The sequence below is a fragment of the Neomonachus schauinslandi genome, chromosome 8, assembly GCF_002201575.2.
Source record: "Neomonachus schauinslandi chromosome 8, ASM220157v2, whole genome shotgun sequence".
In the NCBI taxonomy this organism is placed as follows: Eukaryota; Metazoa; Chordata; class Mammalia; order Carnivora; family Phocidae; genus Neomonachus; species Neomonachus schauinslandi.
In genome coordinates this window covers 143,921,664-143,938,475 of record NC_058410.1, presented here as the reverse complement: position 1 = coordinate 143,938,475, position 16,812 = coordinate 143,921,664, and the positions used below count along the sequence as shown (strand labels likewise).

Sequence of the window (16,812 nt, the reverse complement as noted above, 5' to 3'; positions counted from 1 at the left end):
TCATCATTCCGGCAATAAGATATGTCCTCAAGCTGTTTTGAAAAATACCTGATGTTCTTTTACTGCTTTCACATCTTTTATAATACAAAATCTTAGAATTGATATAAACATTTTCCACCCCATTGTTAAGAATGCCTGTATTATATCTGTTTTATCACCCTTGTACACATTTGAGTTTTTTACTTCTCTCCTAAACTTCCCTTTGGTTTTGTGTTAACACAGTTTTAAGTAACTTATTTATGTTATTATGCTATATTGTAATATGTGTAGGAGCTTCACTTCCTGATTGAACTGTGGGTGCCTGAAAGCCGGGACTATGCTATTTATCTTAGTTGCATAACTTTCCTATGACATCTTTTTCTATCATAGAGAACAAGACAAAATAAGCACTCTCTGAATTGGTCATTGGTAATTAACCCAAAAGGAAGGGATGGAAGAGCTCGGAAATGAAACTAAGAATAGCATTTTAAAATTAATTATGAAGAAGAGGTTATTGAGTACTAAAAATAGAAAGTATCCAGATGAACACAGAGATGTGTGATTGGTGACAAAAAATGGTTAGGATCGTGTGTTAGTCAGGGTCCTCCAGAGAAAACAGGATCAATAGGAAGTATCTATATCTATATATCTCTATCTCTCTGAAATGATAGGAATTGGTTCACTCCATTATGGAGGCAGTGAAGCCGCACAATCTGCTGTGTGTAAGGTGGAGACCAGGAAGCTGGTGGGATAGCTCACTATGAGTCCAAAGGGGCTCCTTGTTTAAGCACCCAAGTCTGAGGGCCCGAGAACCAGGAGCTCCCAAGTCAGAGGGATGGAAAAGACGGACTTGCTAGCTCATGAAGAGAGAAAGAATTCACCCTTCCTTTGCCTTTTTGTTTCATTAGGGCCCCTAACAGATGGGTGAGAGGACATCCCCATTCCGTCTATTGAGCACATGCTGATCTCTTCCAGAAACACCCTCATGGACAAATTCAGTTTTACCAGCTATCTGGGCATCCCTTGGATCATTCAAGGTGGCACACAAAATTAGTGATCACAGAGACCCTGGCATTTGGGTTCTCAAATAAGTGCTATTCTGTGCTTCCCTCAGAAAAGTTAGAATTGAGTTGAGAAATTGAAATTGAATCTAGACTCTTCTGCAGAAAGTAATTTCAAATTGAGAAACACATAACTAAATTGTTACCCATGGACAGGAGTGGGAGGTAGGAAGCAGAAGCTAGGAAGTGTAGAACACCCTGACATGGCTGGGGGCCCCATCAACTATTGCTTGCCTCTCATTTATAGTTTTGTTACCAGTAAAATAGAGTAGGAAGGTGAAGTCAGCATTGATTTGGCCTGTGAAATCTTACAAAAGTTTTCAAGTAATGATAACTGAAAATGCCTCCAATTTGGTGAAATGCAAACTTCTAGATTTAAAAAGCTAAGAGTATTCTAAGCAGTATAGACTCAAAAATGTTTACATCCAGACCAGTTGTAATCCAGTTTGTAAAAATGAAAGCAAAATATCTTGAAAGCGGCCAGAGTTAAACGATATATTACCCACAATTCTTAAATGACAGTGGATTTCTTAGAAGAAACCATGGACCTGAGACGAAACTTTATTGATCATCTAACCCCATTAAGTTCCTTCTCGACTGGTGATCCACAGTGAGACTTTGGGGTCTCAGGAAGTATTGTCAGTTCAGAGCCAATGACCATGAATCTCCAAAAAGACAGATTCTATCCCTTTATCCACTCCACAGTCACCATAGTAAATGACTGCATGTCCCTCTGGGGCTGGCTGGGGGGAGGACTCTCAGTGTATGTTCTTCCCAACGTGGCAGGGTTTCTTCGTGGGGATCTATCTTCCCCATGATTCAAGGGACTGTTTCTGAAATACAGATGGAATATTTTCTGAAATACCCCTTTCGGTCAGGACATGACTTCTCCTAAGTGTCCTCACATGGGAAATGGGGAGTAATGGCATTGCCACCAGCCAGAGTAATGAGGTGGGGTCACAGGTTGGTGCACGTCCAGGCCCTAGAGCAGGACCTGGGCGAGAGTAACCACTCAGGGGACTCCTGCTGTTTTCCCCCAATCTCTGGCCTCTGGTACTGTGCTACCAGTAAAGTGGGAGTGTGAAAACGAGTAAAGGAAACCTCATTTAAAGTGGAGCAGGGGGAGTCTGAAGGGGGAGCTCTCCTGCACATGGCCCTCCTCATGTCCTGCATAACCAGTAAGAAGGAAGATCCCTCCCTGCCCCAGAAACAACGCACTAACCACACTTGCAGCCAAGGAGTAATCGCCACAACCTCAAACTCTTGTTCTTCTCTGATGAACTTTCGTTCAAATCAACCCTCCCCAATTGCCTCCTAAAACCTAATAAAAGCTGACCTTTCCTTTGCCTCTTTGGACTTGTCTGTGGTGCTTCCATAGTTTGCTTGTCCTGCATTGTCATTCCTCTGCTATTCCCAAAGAAACTCATTTTGCTAATAAAATAACTAGCCATTTTATTTTTGAGATTGACATCAGTTGGTGTCAGAGAAGTGGGATCCAGAGAAGACCCCCAACAACTCCGAGGCTGGTGAGCAAACAGGGGACAGGATCCACTGGGTCCATCGAGCTCACTCAACCCTGGAGTTTTAGGGTAATTTTCCTCCTGGATTCAAGTTCTGCTCACTTTGCATTGTTTGAGCTCTGCAGGTTTTATTTGGGGTCTGTTCAAACGACTTGTCCTTTCTGTTTTTATGAAGACATCACTTTCCCTGAGTAGTACTCCTTTGTTTCTGTTTTTGAAGCTTCTTGAAGTCATCCATCCTGTTCAAAAAACACATTGATTCCCCATGTTTTAGAAGAGCTATTGGAAAATAAGGCCCCCATAATTAAAATATCTTAGGGAATCCAGAGGCAAGATAGGTTCCATCTACCTACCTGGCCCCTGGGCCAGGCTCTTGTGCCTTTCTGGAAAAATGGGTGAACTTTTGAATAATTTGGAATTATAGTCACCATTATTAAGAACATTCCAACTGGATGATCATTTAAGAAGTGCACTTACAAGCAAAGGCTTCAAAATTCCAAAACTAGTTTCATTGAAAGTTTTGTTGCCAAAAAAAGCTGATAAAAAATTAAAGACACAAGAAGTACCTAATACAAAAGACTGGCATAACTCTTACTGCTGCCTTGTAACCTCCTTTACCTGAGCACTCATTTTAGTAATCCTCTGTCTGAATTGCCTTCACGGGACCATGAACAAAAGTCTGCCAAATTAATCACCTTACAGACACCCCTCTATCCACTTTCAAAAGAGGGTCCCAATTCAGGCCCCTCCCAGAATTGATAAAACAGGGATTTTCTGGTAAACTGATACATTATTCCCCTAAACAATCAGGGGGAATCTCTGGTAGATATCAGAGCCTACAGAAGGGATCCTGGAAAAACTGGCAAAAGCCAGAAAAGGGTAAAAATTCTTATCAGAAACAGCTTTTCTGAATCTCTGTCTGTAGCATCCAGTTGAGAGAGGAAAAGAAAATTTCACATTGTCCCTTCCTTTCCAAATCCAGACCCATTGGTTATTGATTCTTTGCCTCCCAGAGATAGCTATTACTTCCTGGCTCTTATTTTATGTCCTAAGAACTTGGCTTGGCTTTCTGCCTTTCTGCTGGAGACACGCAGGTGGTTGGCTCTTTTCTTTGGGCTATCTTTGGGAGTGGCTCTGGATCTCAGGAAGGTAGTATTCTATGCACCCTTTTTGGGGTCCTGTCTTACCCCCAAAGGGGGTTATTCCATACGGCCAGAAATATGTACTATTTGTTCTCGCTGGAAAATGATAAGACATTTAAAATAATTTTGTTTTAAGTAGATCTGTGGTCAAAAGTTGGCCAGATTGGAAGCTGATATTCAGAGCCTGGTAGGAATTTTTCAGTCTTCCACCTACATTAAAATTAGAACTAGGTACCCAGAAAGAAAGAAACAAATGGAGGATAATGAAGTTGGAGAGATGGATCTATGATGTCATTTAAGGTACAGCCCAATTATTTGAGAAATTGGGAGCTACTCTCCTTACCTTACAACTTGTAAAATGAGAAATGCAGCTCTCGAGGCAGGGTCACGTTCTACCCATTTGCTTCCACCATTCCCCAAACCTCCCTTATTTGTCTCAAAAGGCTTGTAACCTCTTCAAGAACTCTTATCTACATCACCCCCAATTCCTAAGACTGAAGAAAAAAGGGCGGGGGAGGAAGACCTTTTAGAAGCCCCCTCCCCATCTAGCCCACAATTTCCATGAGGTTACTTGTCAAGGACAAATACAAATCCTCAGTGTCTTCTCCACAAATACCAGTAGAAAAAGTTTTAGCCATCTGAGCAGTTAACCTCAGTTTATTCTATCTGCCACAAAACTGGATCCAGCTGTTCTCTTATGAACTAGTGAGTTTTGCATTATTATGCCCATCTCATGGCTTAAAACTTGAGAACAATAAGGTCTCTGTTTGCATCTCTCTGTATGTTCATACATCTGTGCGATACATACATGGTATTTTTTACCCCCAGATGGCGCTACCAGGATTAATTTGTAAAAGAGGATGGCAGGCTGGTGTATATATACATATCTTAAGGTGAAATCGTCAGTAGGGAGTTGGAATTTGGAGGTGGGGATGAAGAGTTTAGTCTTTAAAGGAGAGACAGAGCAATTTTCCCTAGGAAGATGAGGTGGCAAATCGTGGAGTCTGGGAAGTGATGCAGATGAATTATAGATGTACATTGAGATGGGGTGGGGGAGAGGGGTGATGTGAATCAGAAGAGCTAGTTTCTCTGTGAAATAGAAGGGAAGATCACTTGCTGAGAATGAAGGCATTATCATGGAGTTGGGCACTAAAGGGAATTGAGGAAAATGGCAAAAACTGTTCTGGGTGGGTGGGAAGCATCAGGCCTAATATTGCCTGTAGGTTCTGAGTTTGTAGACCATATATACATCTGCAAAGCACATGGAATTAGCCTTACTTCCCTTTTATCCTCTAGGTCAGGTAAGAGTGTGTGATAAAAATGGGAAAATACGGACAGAGTGATGATGCTTTACATATTGTCTTTTTCTAATGATTTTGTGACTGGTCCTCAAGAATTGAATTATGAACTCCTCTTAAGATGTCTGTAACACTTCAACAAAGGCAGAATGAAAGAGCTAGTCATTACTGCCTAGTGAACTATCTTCAAATTCAGTGGCACACGCCAATAATTACTGATTTCACACAGGCTGGTTGGAGAAGTCATCTGACCTAGGCGGGGTTCAGCTGGGAGACTCTGCTTCCATCTGCCGGCAACAGGGACAGCCGGAGAGCTTTTCTCTCTATGCCTCTCGGCCCCCTCCTCACACCACTGAGCGAGCTGGGGCTTGTTCTTATGACAACAGCAGAGATACAAGAAAGCAAGTGGAAATCGGCAAGGCCTCTTAAGGTCCAGGCTGGGAATAAGCACACTGTTCCTTCTGCCCCATGTTCAGTGGCCAAACCCAAAGTCAAGGGACCATGTTTTTCAGTTATCTGTAAAACTATTTTTTAAAAACCCCACCTCAAATGTAGTGGGTTAAACACTACGTCCAAATGTAGTGACTTAAAACAATGATTATTTATTTGCTTATGATTTTACAGCTTGGGCAGGGATTGACAGAGATGGCTTGTCTCTGCTCCATGGGGTGTCCGCTAGGCTTGGAATATCTGTGATGGCTTTTTCCTTCACGTTTGATATCTCAGCTGGAATGGCTGGAAACAGCTGGGGGCTGGCCAGGAATCTCTGCGTAGGCTTTCCCCGTGGTCAGCCGGAGCCTCCTCAGAAAATCACAGTCTTGGACTTCTTCATGGGATCTAGGTTCTCCCTAAAGGCAAAATGGAAACCTGTCTATTTTCTTAATGCCTGGGCTCACAAATGTTACTTTCACAGCATTCCATTGCTCCAAGGAGTTAGAAATCCAGTCCAACTTCAAGGGGAAGAGACACAGAGTCCAGTGATAGGTGAGGCAGTTCCAAGGTCACATTGCAGAAGAGAATGAGAGCTATTTCAGAACTACAATCAACTATGGATGAAGACATACTCTCCACCCACAATCTGGGTATGGATACAGAGAGGGACCAATAATTTAATCAGAGGGACCAATAATTTAATCAACTGCACAGCCTAATGTAAATGTTTGTATTAAGATGATTTAAGATGATTCTAGGGTCAGGCTGTTGTGCAGGTTTATCACAATCTGGAGGATGGTGAGTTGGCATCATAAACAGAAACCCACAGTGCAGAAGTGACTCCTAAAAAGACTTCTGTGTTCTTTATCTTTGATAAACACCAGAGGGTCTGCTCATTAACATAATGAAATACTAGAAATTGGTTTTCTTTAGTGAAATTTATCCTTGTTAATTAATTAGGATATTGGAAATATGGTCTTACTGGTAAATTAGTTGTGCCCAAGAATTGTGAATTCAATATTTAAGAGATTCTGTCCGAAGACAGTAAGAATTAAGTGAGCTCTGTAGTCTTTGATGCAAGGAACAATGCCCTAGACTGGAGCCTTCAGTGGTCCTGTGTCCTGCTGCTGGTTTTCCTGACTCTCATAGAAGTTTGGCTGAATCCTGCCTCTGAAAAATTATTGCATCTGCCTCAGTCTTCATGAAAAGTAGGGTTTTTTTGTTTTTGTTTTTTTGGTTTGGCGGGGCAGGGGGGAACCCAGCTCATACATACAGTGAACAGACTGGTGGTTGACAGAGGTAGAGGGGGTTGCAAAATGGGTTAAGGGAGTCAAAAGTCAAAATCACTACCTATTTCCCACCTACCTCAGGCACAGCAATATGCTGATTCCTGTGCTGTTCTACAGACTTCTGGTTTGGGGGCTCTTTATCACTCATCTTTTCCCAGTCCCAGACAGCTGGATCATCGAGGATGCCAGGTTCTGTTTCTCAGCTGACAAAAGCTGCTGTATGGTCCCTGGTTGTTGGTTCATCAGGGTATACTTACGTGGGGGGGGGGGGTACTAGAGGCGAGGTCGCCTTCAGAAATCAGTATTTCCTTGCTCCCCCAAGCTGAAACTTTGATCAGGCTGGGACCTCGTACAATTTCTCACTTTTGAGTTGCCTGTCATGGAGTTCAGTGCTTATCCGTGCAGGGAAGTTACTTAGCACTTTCTAAGTACGCGCCAGGGGCTCCCCGAGCTGATGACCGTTGGAGCAAAGTGGGAAGGCGGGCTGTCAGGAGATGTACACGGGAGAACGCTTGCAGGACCAGGAGCGGATAAAGAGAGCAGCTGACTCACTGCAGCACAGCAGGATTCAGTCTGTAAACGCTTGACATCGTTCGATTTCACTCAAACACATCAAAGCTGGTGGGATACGGTCAGGAAGGGCCTGGGAAAGCAAAGAGGAAAGGGTCTCTCTCTCTCTCTCTCCCCCGGGAGGCAGCCTTCGGCTGGAAAAACGATGCTCCAGGTGAGGCTCGAACTCACAACCTCGGCATCACCCGCACACATACCGCCGTATAAGTACCGCGCGCTAACCGATTGCGCCACTGGAGCACCCGCGCCTCGCTTCCGGTCACTCGCTACACGGCCTACGCAGCGACGCCCAGCGTCTCGGCTGGGGGCGCGGCCCGGGTGCCCCCCGCTCCCGCGGCGGGTCGGGCTCGGTGCCACCGCGCCGGGGTCTTGGCGGCGCGCGGAGACGGCGGCGGCCGCTTGCAAGGCGACCGCGACAGACAGGTGCGGACGCGCGGGCGCCCCCAGGACAGCGCTGCTCGCGCGGCCTCCGAGGGGCTGGGGGCGCTGGCTCGCACGGACGCCGCTCGGCGCCTCGCTCCGGCTCTCCCGCAACCAACGCGTTGGAAAGCGAAGGATGTTAGAGGCTGTTTGCTGCGCCAAGGGATGCGAGCAACAGCCGGTGGGGAGCGAGCCCGCAGCTCCTGGCCCGCGGGCATCCCTCGCTGGGACGGGAGGGCGGGAACCGTCGAGGGAAGACGACAGACACAGGCCCAAGAGGGGGTCTCTGGAGTCCCCGGTGTCTCACTGCTGCTTAAACGAGGTTTTAAAAAAAGACCTCATACTTCGGAGAGTTTTGAGATGAGACGGTGGGGGAAGGAGCTCTCCGTACGGGTGTGAGTGTGTGTACCCAGAGGGTGGGGTCTTTCTTGTGGGTGGGCCATGTGGGAGAGAGATTATGTAGAATTCGCTGGCACTTCTATCCCAAGCACTTTTTCTTCTCTTAAAAAAAAAAAAAAAAAGTTACCATTTTTCATGGATAGGTGCATAGGATTTGTCAAAACAAACAAAAACTGTGGTGTAAGATAGAAAAACGTGGAGTGCTGTGAAAGGTACTGTGTATATAAAGTTCCAAGGAGGAAAAAGAGCCCCTGCAGTCTTCTTGACGTTTTTAGATAGTATTTGCTCTTAAAGGTAGCTTGTCTTCCAACTTAAAGAGAAAAATTACCACCGAACTAAAGGGCACTAAACAATGTCCCACTGCCTTCAACAACACGGATAAAGGAGATTTGGACACCAGAGGAAAAGTGTACTGAATTTTTTATAGATGCACAGACCCTGAGAAAATCCTAAGCTTTTCTTATGTGGGAAATGTGTAAGGGGCTCAGCCTTGCTCCATCTTTCCTTCCTCAACCAACCTGCAGAGTGTCCACCATGGGCCAAGCAGGGTGCTAGCCCATAAGGGTGGGGTCAGAGGCATTCCATGTCTTAATATCATTCTGATGAAGGAAGTGAAGGGTGTAGTAAGACCCACTGCACCCTTAACACAAAACTGTTTTCCACTTAACGTCTTCCCAGGTATGTTTCCCTGATTATCCTGTATTCTCTCTCGAGTGCCCTTTGGTCTTGTACAGGAATACAGTGCTCCTGCCTACTCAGTATGAGAAGTTAGAACTAAGGGCATAAGCCATGGCTTTTGAGACACATGTGTGCCAAGGAAAACAGACGTTGCCGGGTGGAGACGTATGGGAAATGATACTTTTTTTCTTTTTTTTAAAGATTTATTTATTTATTTATTTATTTGAGAAAGAGAGAGAGCACAAGCAGGAGGGGCAGAGGGAGAGAGAAACTCAAGCAGACTCTATGCTGAGCGAACACAACTCTGGGATCATGACCTGAGCCGAAATCAGGAGTCAGACACTTAACTGACTGAGTCACCCAGGAGCCCCTCATTTTTTTAAGTCATCTCTACACCCAACATGAGGCTCGAACTCATGACCCCAAGATCAAGAGTCACATGCTCCATGGACTGAGTCAGCCAGGTGCTCCTGGGAAATGATATACTTTTTTAAAAACAGGGGCAACAGAGTAGGATTTCAACTTTTTGTTGGAAGGCAGAGTTCACACTTATGATGTCACTGAATGTTCCTACCAATAGGGACACAGGAAAGGACCACAAGGTTCTACTCTGGAAGAGAAGGTTAGGATGACCTCAATGTAAAAAAAGGTGCTGTAGAAAACAGAGTGCAATCAAAAGATGAACGCTGAAACAGAAAGATTAAAAGAAGAAATAAGAGAAAATGTAAACTGGGATCATTAGCATAGGAGAAGGGGGGGAAGGGGCTATGATTTCTGGGAAGTGACAATGTCAGGGAATGCTGAGCATCAGCAACAACCTTACTTCTCTTGACATCACCAAGGAATGCATTTGGCATATGCCATTTTTCCCCCTCTTTCTATTAACAATTAATTATTTGCTGGGATCCTCCCGCGTGTGAAGCATGGGGCTAAGTGTGATATCAGGGAGGTTACGTCAGGGCTACTGTCCTCCAGGGACTTCCAGGCCAGGTGGTGAGACAGGGCACCCAGATACCCAGGACTCGTGTGGGTCTTTAAGAATGGGGAGAAATCCCAAAGGAACTGAGGAGATCGAACGCATTTACCTTCCCCTCACATTTTTTCCAATCAGCACCCTTTTGTGTGAAGCGTGGGATCGTCAGACCATACTGCATTCTCATCCCCGTGGGCACTTTCACCGGCTCGGTCCTGCTGTGGGGGGCTTGGAGCCTCTCCACCTGCGTGAGGAGAGGTGCCAGGCGGCTCCCAGCTCCTATTCCGTGCTCTCTTCTCCATCTGCGCTGGTGAGGTCACAGGTGGGAGTCCTTCATCAAAATCAAGTTGGTTCTCTTCTTCCCAAGAATTGTCAGCCTCTCTTTCCACCCCATCACTCTCAGCAGGAACAGTGGCTCATTTCAGAATGGGGGTGGGGGGCGGGGTCAGGACTTTAGGGACACCAGCCCAGCTAGAATCACAATTCTAGAATCATTATTCTAGAACCACCTTCTAGATCTTTTTGCAGCTTCCTCTCCCTCCATCCCTCTGCTTCCCACCAGCCCCCAGTATTTTGTCTTCACAATCACGTTCTTCATCCTAGATAAGGCACAGGAGGAAGAAGATCCCCTTGACCATCCTGGCTCTGGGCTGGGGTGGTGTTGTGCTGGGCGGAGCCTCTTAGAAACTTGTCAGGGACTACTAAGGAAAAAGATAATCCAATGCAAATGAAAGGAGAGAGACAAAGTTGGGGAGCTAGCGGAAGTAAGGTCTTGGGACTTCGCCCTAAGGCTGTAGACTAAGCTGACCAGACACGTTGTGGGACAGGTGTCTGTGTGTTCTTGGCATTGCTGCTACGAAGTCTGTATATTTTGAAAGAAACGAGCTCACACAAGGAAGAGAAAGTCGCGTTTGTCTACTCGTCTTTCATCCTCTTCGCTCAGCGCCACGCTGGTTTTCTTATCTGGTGAGTGATCTTGGGGCTTTGGGAGTTCTTGGCGTAGGTCCTGAATCCAGAACCGTATCTGTGGGTTTCCACGCTTTCCCTTGAGTGCTGTTAGTTCCAGGCACAGATTCAGTGCCATGGCATCGCCTTTGTTCACTGCACCTGCTCCTGCTCTATAATGTTAGAATTTTGCCTTCATAGAGGACCTAGAATCCATTTCTTCTGAACATTCTGTAAGAACCATGTCTTGGAGGTGAGAGGAAATTTGTAAAATAGATTATAGTGAGGCACGGGGTGGGTGGGGGAAAGAAACGGGAGGGACAGAGGAGTCTGCACTTTGGGTTCCTACACCACACTCGCATTGGTCAAGCCTGTTTTTAAAAATTTAGAATTGTTAAATTTCTTAACATATGTCAAGTATCATAGTCACTTCATCTTCAGTAGGATCATTCTTGCATCAGGAATTCTCTGCTTCGTCAGCTCCCATCACTGTTGGCTTCGGTGAGTTTTACAGCAACCAGTCCAAGTGGACCCAAGCAAATACCAGTCACAATGGTGGAGAAACCTGGGAAAAGATGGCTAGCCTGATCTCAGTGGTGGTGAGAGGCTAACTGTAACAGAAACATCGTGTCCAACCTGTAATTCAAGACTTCACAGCCGCACACACACTCCTATTTAATCGCTGTGTAAGACTAGAAAGAGTTGCCCGTTGCTAATCCTTGTTCACATTTGGGTTAGGACTCCAGGAGTTTAGGTTTTTCTAAGAGAGAATGGAATCTTTTCACTATTTTATTATTCAGGACTCTTTGTTTCAGGGAACAAAACCTTATCCAAAACTACCTTCAATGATGACAAAAGTCTGAATTTATTGGAAAGATGCAGGGGTAGCTCATAGACTCAAAGGAAGTCCTGGTAGAATCAGGGCCACACAAGGGACTTTGGGGACTAGAACCTGGAGCTCATTTCCTTCAGGATACTTTTTTTTTTTTTAGTAATCAGTGAAGGTTAATGGAATTTCCTGATCCATAAATATAAACATTATCCTGAATTCTCCTTGCTCATCACTTTTGATGAATCACCAAGGCCTATCCTTTCCACCTCAACCAAACCTCTGTTCCCCTTTCTGAGCCCTCCTCACGCTCAGTGGCCAGAGCAGTCCTTGTCATTTCTGCCCAGACTATGGGGTCTCCAAATGTGGCTTCTCCCCCACGGCAGTCTGCCCCTAGTGGTGCCTGGTTCAATCTTCCTAAGACACAGAACTGACAGTGTTCTCCTTAAATGGTTCCATTTTTCAGATCTCTGGGTGGCTCGGTTGGTTAAGCATCTGCTCTTGGCTCAGGTCCTGATCCCAGCCAGAGTCCTAGGATCAAGTCCTGCGTTGGGCTCCCTGCTCCGAGGGGAGCCTGCCTCTCCCTCTGCTTGTGCTCTCTCCCTGACAAACAAATAAGTAAAATTAAAAATAAATAGGGAATAAATAATAATAAATAAATAAAATTTAAAAGTACATATTTTGCCTTCTTCTTGCCCTCAGGATAAATTCCTTATCTTGATAAATAAAGTTATTTACAAGTTGGCACCAACCTATCTTTCAAAATGTTTTAATTTTTTATTATGTGCATGTCATACATGCAAAGAAAGTATTAAAATGTATAGGAAATGGGTACCTTTCCAGCCTCTTTTCCTGCTGCCCCAGTTCCTTTCTCCGTGCCGATCCAAGCCTGGTTCTACCGCATGAGACTGCTTTCATCAAGTATACCGGGCACCTTCTGCAACTTTTAATCTTGCACAGCCTGAACCCTTGGCCCTGTATTTCCTTCTTCACAAGGTCAAATTTGTTTCTCCTTCGAGACTAAGCTTCGCTGTGATCTGGTCAGGGAGAGCCTCCCCCAACTTCTCCTCCAGAGTTCATTGCTTGGCTTCCACGCCGCTCACGCATTTTCTTCTTAATTTCTGGGGTAGCACTTCTTCTGTTTTATTGTAATTACGAGTTTAGATTGGTCTCTCTGACTAGATGTTAGTTCCTTGAGAAATGAGGATAAAGGTTTATCTGGGAATCCTTAGGGGTTCAAACAGTAAATGCCTTTTGAGTTATTGAGATGAAATTTTAGAAGGCAGGGATGGAATTGGACATTGCCCTCAACGATGATGACGTTTTATTGGCAGCTGAAATATCGGCCAGGCCTTGACCTGTGTTCTGTTATTTAATCTCACAGCAAACCTGCAACGTGACAATCATCCTCATACTGCAGACAAGGTAATGCAGTGACTGAAAACTTAATTTGTCCGGATTTCACATAGCTAAAAAAAAAGGCAGAGTCAAGATTTTAACCTGGGTCTCTTGCTCTACCTGCTCTTTCTATTCACATCAAGTTTCTTCTCGTGAACAATGATAAGAATAGAGAGTAAAATTAAGACAGGAAATGTTAAACTGCGATTATGCTGGAGATGAGCCGACCATGATAATGAAACAAATTTAAAATATTGACAGCTATAAAGACGCTGCAAAAATAAGTGTGGGAACCACTGAGAGATATATGTGTTATAGACAAATGTAGGTGGCATAAATTACTGATTTCTGGAATTAATAATTTAAGAACCCTGCTCCACCCTGGAGAAGCAGATGGAGGCCATAGTTTCGGGTTGAGCACCAGCCCTGGGCTCTGTGTTGCCTACATTAGCCTCTGACACTTCAAGTCTAGAAAGCGTGGGATCATTTTATGGTGCAGTTACAAAGATCTGTGATGTATGGCATTATTAACAGCCACAGTTACACAATTTCAAAGTCAGATTCCATATGTAAGCATGTATAATTAATGTCATATGCAATTCATGTACTTGCACTGAATACAGTACTGAACACAAACTATAGGTCAAATCCCTTCTTTGAGGCTCTGGAAGGATCTGGAAATCTAGCTATGGTCTAATGTAGGTGAATGTAAGCTCTCAGCTCTCGAAAATGCTTAAAAAATACTTATTTCAGGTGCCTGGGTGGCTCAGTCGTTAAGCGTCTGCCTTCGGCTCAGGTCATGGTCCCAGAGTCCTGGGATCCAACCCCGCATCGGGCTCCCTGCTCCGCGGGAGGCCTGCTTCTCCCTCTCCCACTCCCCCTGCTTGTGTTCCCTCTCTCGCTGTGTCTCTCTCTGTCGAATAAATAAATAAAAGCTTTAAAAAAATACTTATTTCATTTGATTTCAAATATGGGGCTGGAGCGGAGTATAGCTGCTAGTCCTGCTTGGCTGAGCCCCTCGCCGTCCCCAGTACCACTGCCCCCAGGCCTCCTTTCCAACAGAAACATATTTGTATTCACATAACCTTCCCTATACTTCCTTGGCTTTGGAGGAGATGGACCCCATTGTCAGGTCCAAATAAAGAATTATGATTGACCAAATCAATCACAGTGGTCCTACTCTGGGAAATAATTGGATTAGGTGAGTGTGTGATGCAAATCTAGCCAGTGTGGGGGAGATCCACTGGGAGCATATAGGAGAAGTTGTCCTCAACAAAAGGTACCAAAAAGAGGCCTGTCTGCTTTTTGTTTTCTCCGGGACTTTAAGATTGTGAGAGTTTGAGGAACTGCAGGGAAACCAGCTGCAGTATGAGATCTGTTAAGTTGAGAAGGACAGAGAGCAAAGAATTGTTTAGAATGTGGGTCCTGATGGATCCACTGAATTAACCAGGCATGTAGCTTCCCTACCCTCCTTACTTATTATGTGTGATAATAAAACCACTTTGTTTAAGCCAGTGAATATTACAGTTTCAGTTGTGGATCTATTGCTGAATTTCCCATTACCGGGGATGGATCTTTAGAGGTAGATCTCGTATAAGTTTTGTAATAAGTTTTGTATAAGCATTATGTTCTAAATCCTCCTGATCACTGGCATTAGGAAATCTCAAAACCAACCACATAAATGGTGTGAAAAATGTCAGTCTGGTGTGCATTTCGTTCAGTAAGCTTTCTCTTTCATCTCATCAGACTAGACAGTCTCTTCACTTAGGAGGAGGCCTACTTCTCAGCCACTAGCTTGGGCCCAGCTCCAGCTCCTGAGCACAGAAGCCGCCACTGTGTGCCTCCAAGCTGTCCTCAGGGATCTAGAAGGCCCCTGCCGGACAGTCCTCCGCTGCTCTCCCATTTAAACATCAGGGTTAGAGTGGCACGGAGTCACAGACCTGGGATGCCTACCTACACCACAAGCTAGGCCTTTTTCCTGATGCTCCCAGGCACTTGTCTCAATTCTTCATGCAGCAGACTTTTAGTGGAAAAGTAGTCCTTGTAGACACTGAAGGTGCTGCCCTCAAGGAATATACAATCCAGCGAGGAAGACCGCTGAGCCAACAGCAGTTTACAACACAATGCCGCAGTTGATGGGCGTGCTCTGCACCTAGGAATATAGGGAAAAAAACCCAAACTGGGTAAGAATTAGTCCCATTAGGCTTGCAAGAGCGTTTCCTTACTCCATCTGTTCATGCTGGTCCCTGATTCCCGGTTTCCTTCAGTTCTCCAACAGCTAAGCCGTAAAAAAGCCATCATCTGGGGCTTGGCGGGTCCTTCACCACGAGGCCAATGACCTGAGGTTGGCAGGATATTGAACTCATGAGTCTTCAAGATCCACTACAAATCTTTACATTCTCTTAGCTGGGAAACTGGAGAGCAGAAAAACCGGAAGGGCGCCGAGTGCACATGAGCCACATCCAGGAATTGGGTGGTATAAAAATGCACACGCCTCATAAAGACTAATTAATGATGCTCTAGAAGATGTTGTCATCAGCAGGGCCAGTAGCGCAATGGATAACGTGTCTGACTACGGATCAGAAGATTCCAGGTTCGACTCCTGGCTGGCTCGGGATCTCCACTTATTTTGGGGGGAAATGGGGGTGGCCAACGTGGCTCAAATAATCCTTCTGAAGCTGTTTTATTATGAGGAGGGCCTCATAAAAGTTGCATTATAACTCTTGTTCCATCACCACACCCCTGAGAAGGATTGAGGGAAGATGAGGTGTGGTTGGGAAAGACATACAAAGGAGCAAAACAAGAATCTGGCACAAATTGACTAACAATATCTTCTACACCAGCCCATTTTGCATGAAAAAGCTCCCGTTCGAGAACGCTTGCCTCTTTGCTAATGCTCTCTTGAGAATTAACAGAAGCCTCAGAGAATCCTGCTTCATTTCCTCCAGGGTTCAGCTGTCCAAGTGCACACCAAAACAATCGACAGCGATCCCATAACCGACAGAGAAGCTGCTGAAGGATGAGGGCAGAACGCGGGAATCACGGATCCAGAGGCCAAACCTCCCGGAGGGAGAAGCGGCTGGTAGGCGATGAGCCCTTCACACAGCGACAGGGACGACCTGGATCTCGTGTGTACCAAGGGACCAGGGCACGGGGCTGGGCTCGGCTGGGAGGGCGTGGCGGCGCAAAGTGCAACGGGCTCCCCCCGCAGGTGTCCGCAGGGCAGCCACCCCACGCGGCGCGGTGCACCCCTCCGGCTCCGCGCACCCCTCGGGCTCCGTGCCTCCAAAGTGACAGGTCCCGGTGGCTCCCGCCGAGAGCGCTCGTCCCCACCGGGGGTCACGGACGCACACGCGAGCGGGCCAGCTGACAGAAGAAGGGCAGAGACCAGATCCTGGCCGGTTCAAGGACGAATTTTTCTCTCCTAGTTTGAGACCGATGGTGGAAGAGTGCGGGAGGAGGCCGAGAGAATGCAGCATCAGGAAAGAGAAAAGGGTCTGGGGTCAGTGGCTCCTTCCATCCTGGCTGTGCTGTGGCCTTGTAGAATAATGTAGCCCAAAATTTGCCTTTTAAAGTTTGGAAGAGGAGATACATTCCTGGAGGCAAAACTCAGATGCCACCAACACCACTGCCCAGGGAGCCCCGCCAGTGACAACCACTATTAAGAGCACTGGTGAGTACCCTGCAGAAAGAAAGTATTTAGGAATCTGCACTGGCACTGCCTTCCTACTTTCAAACTCATTGGTACCAGGCCTCCGGGTGTACTCACGCTGCGTTCTGCTTTGGGAATTCCTAACAAGGTCATAGCTATCTCCCGGTCCCAGATCAGTAACAAGGTCATGGCTATCTCCAGGTCCCAGATCACTAGCAAGGTCATGG

General features: G+C 45.8%; 1 protein-coding gene and 2 non-coding genes across 3 annotated transcripts in view; 2 read left to right on the top strand and 1 right to left on the bottom strand.

The window, feature by feature from the left end:
* The window catches only part of LOC123325518 (histone H2B type 1-C/E/F/G/I), a 388,315-nt gene that overhangs the window by 81,081 nt on the left and 290,422 nt on the right, over positions 1-16,812 (top strand). The window lies entirely within an intron of this gene.
* Positions 7,438-7,531, bottom strand: TRNAI-UAU. Its single transcript has 2 exons — positions 7,494-7,531; positions 7,438-7,473 (listed from the first exon to the last, which is right to left on the bottom strand). It is a non-coding gene; the product is annotated as a tRNA-Ile (tRNA).
* TRNAR-ACG lies at positions 15,475-15,547 on the top strand. The gene has a single exon. It is a non-coding gene; the product is annotated as a tRNA-Arg (tRNA).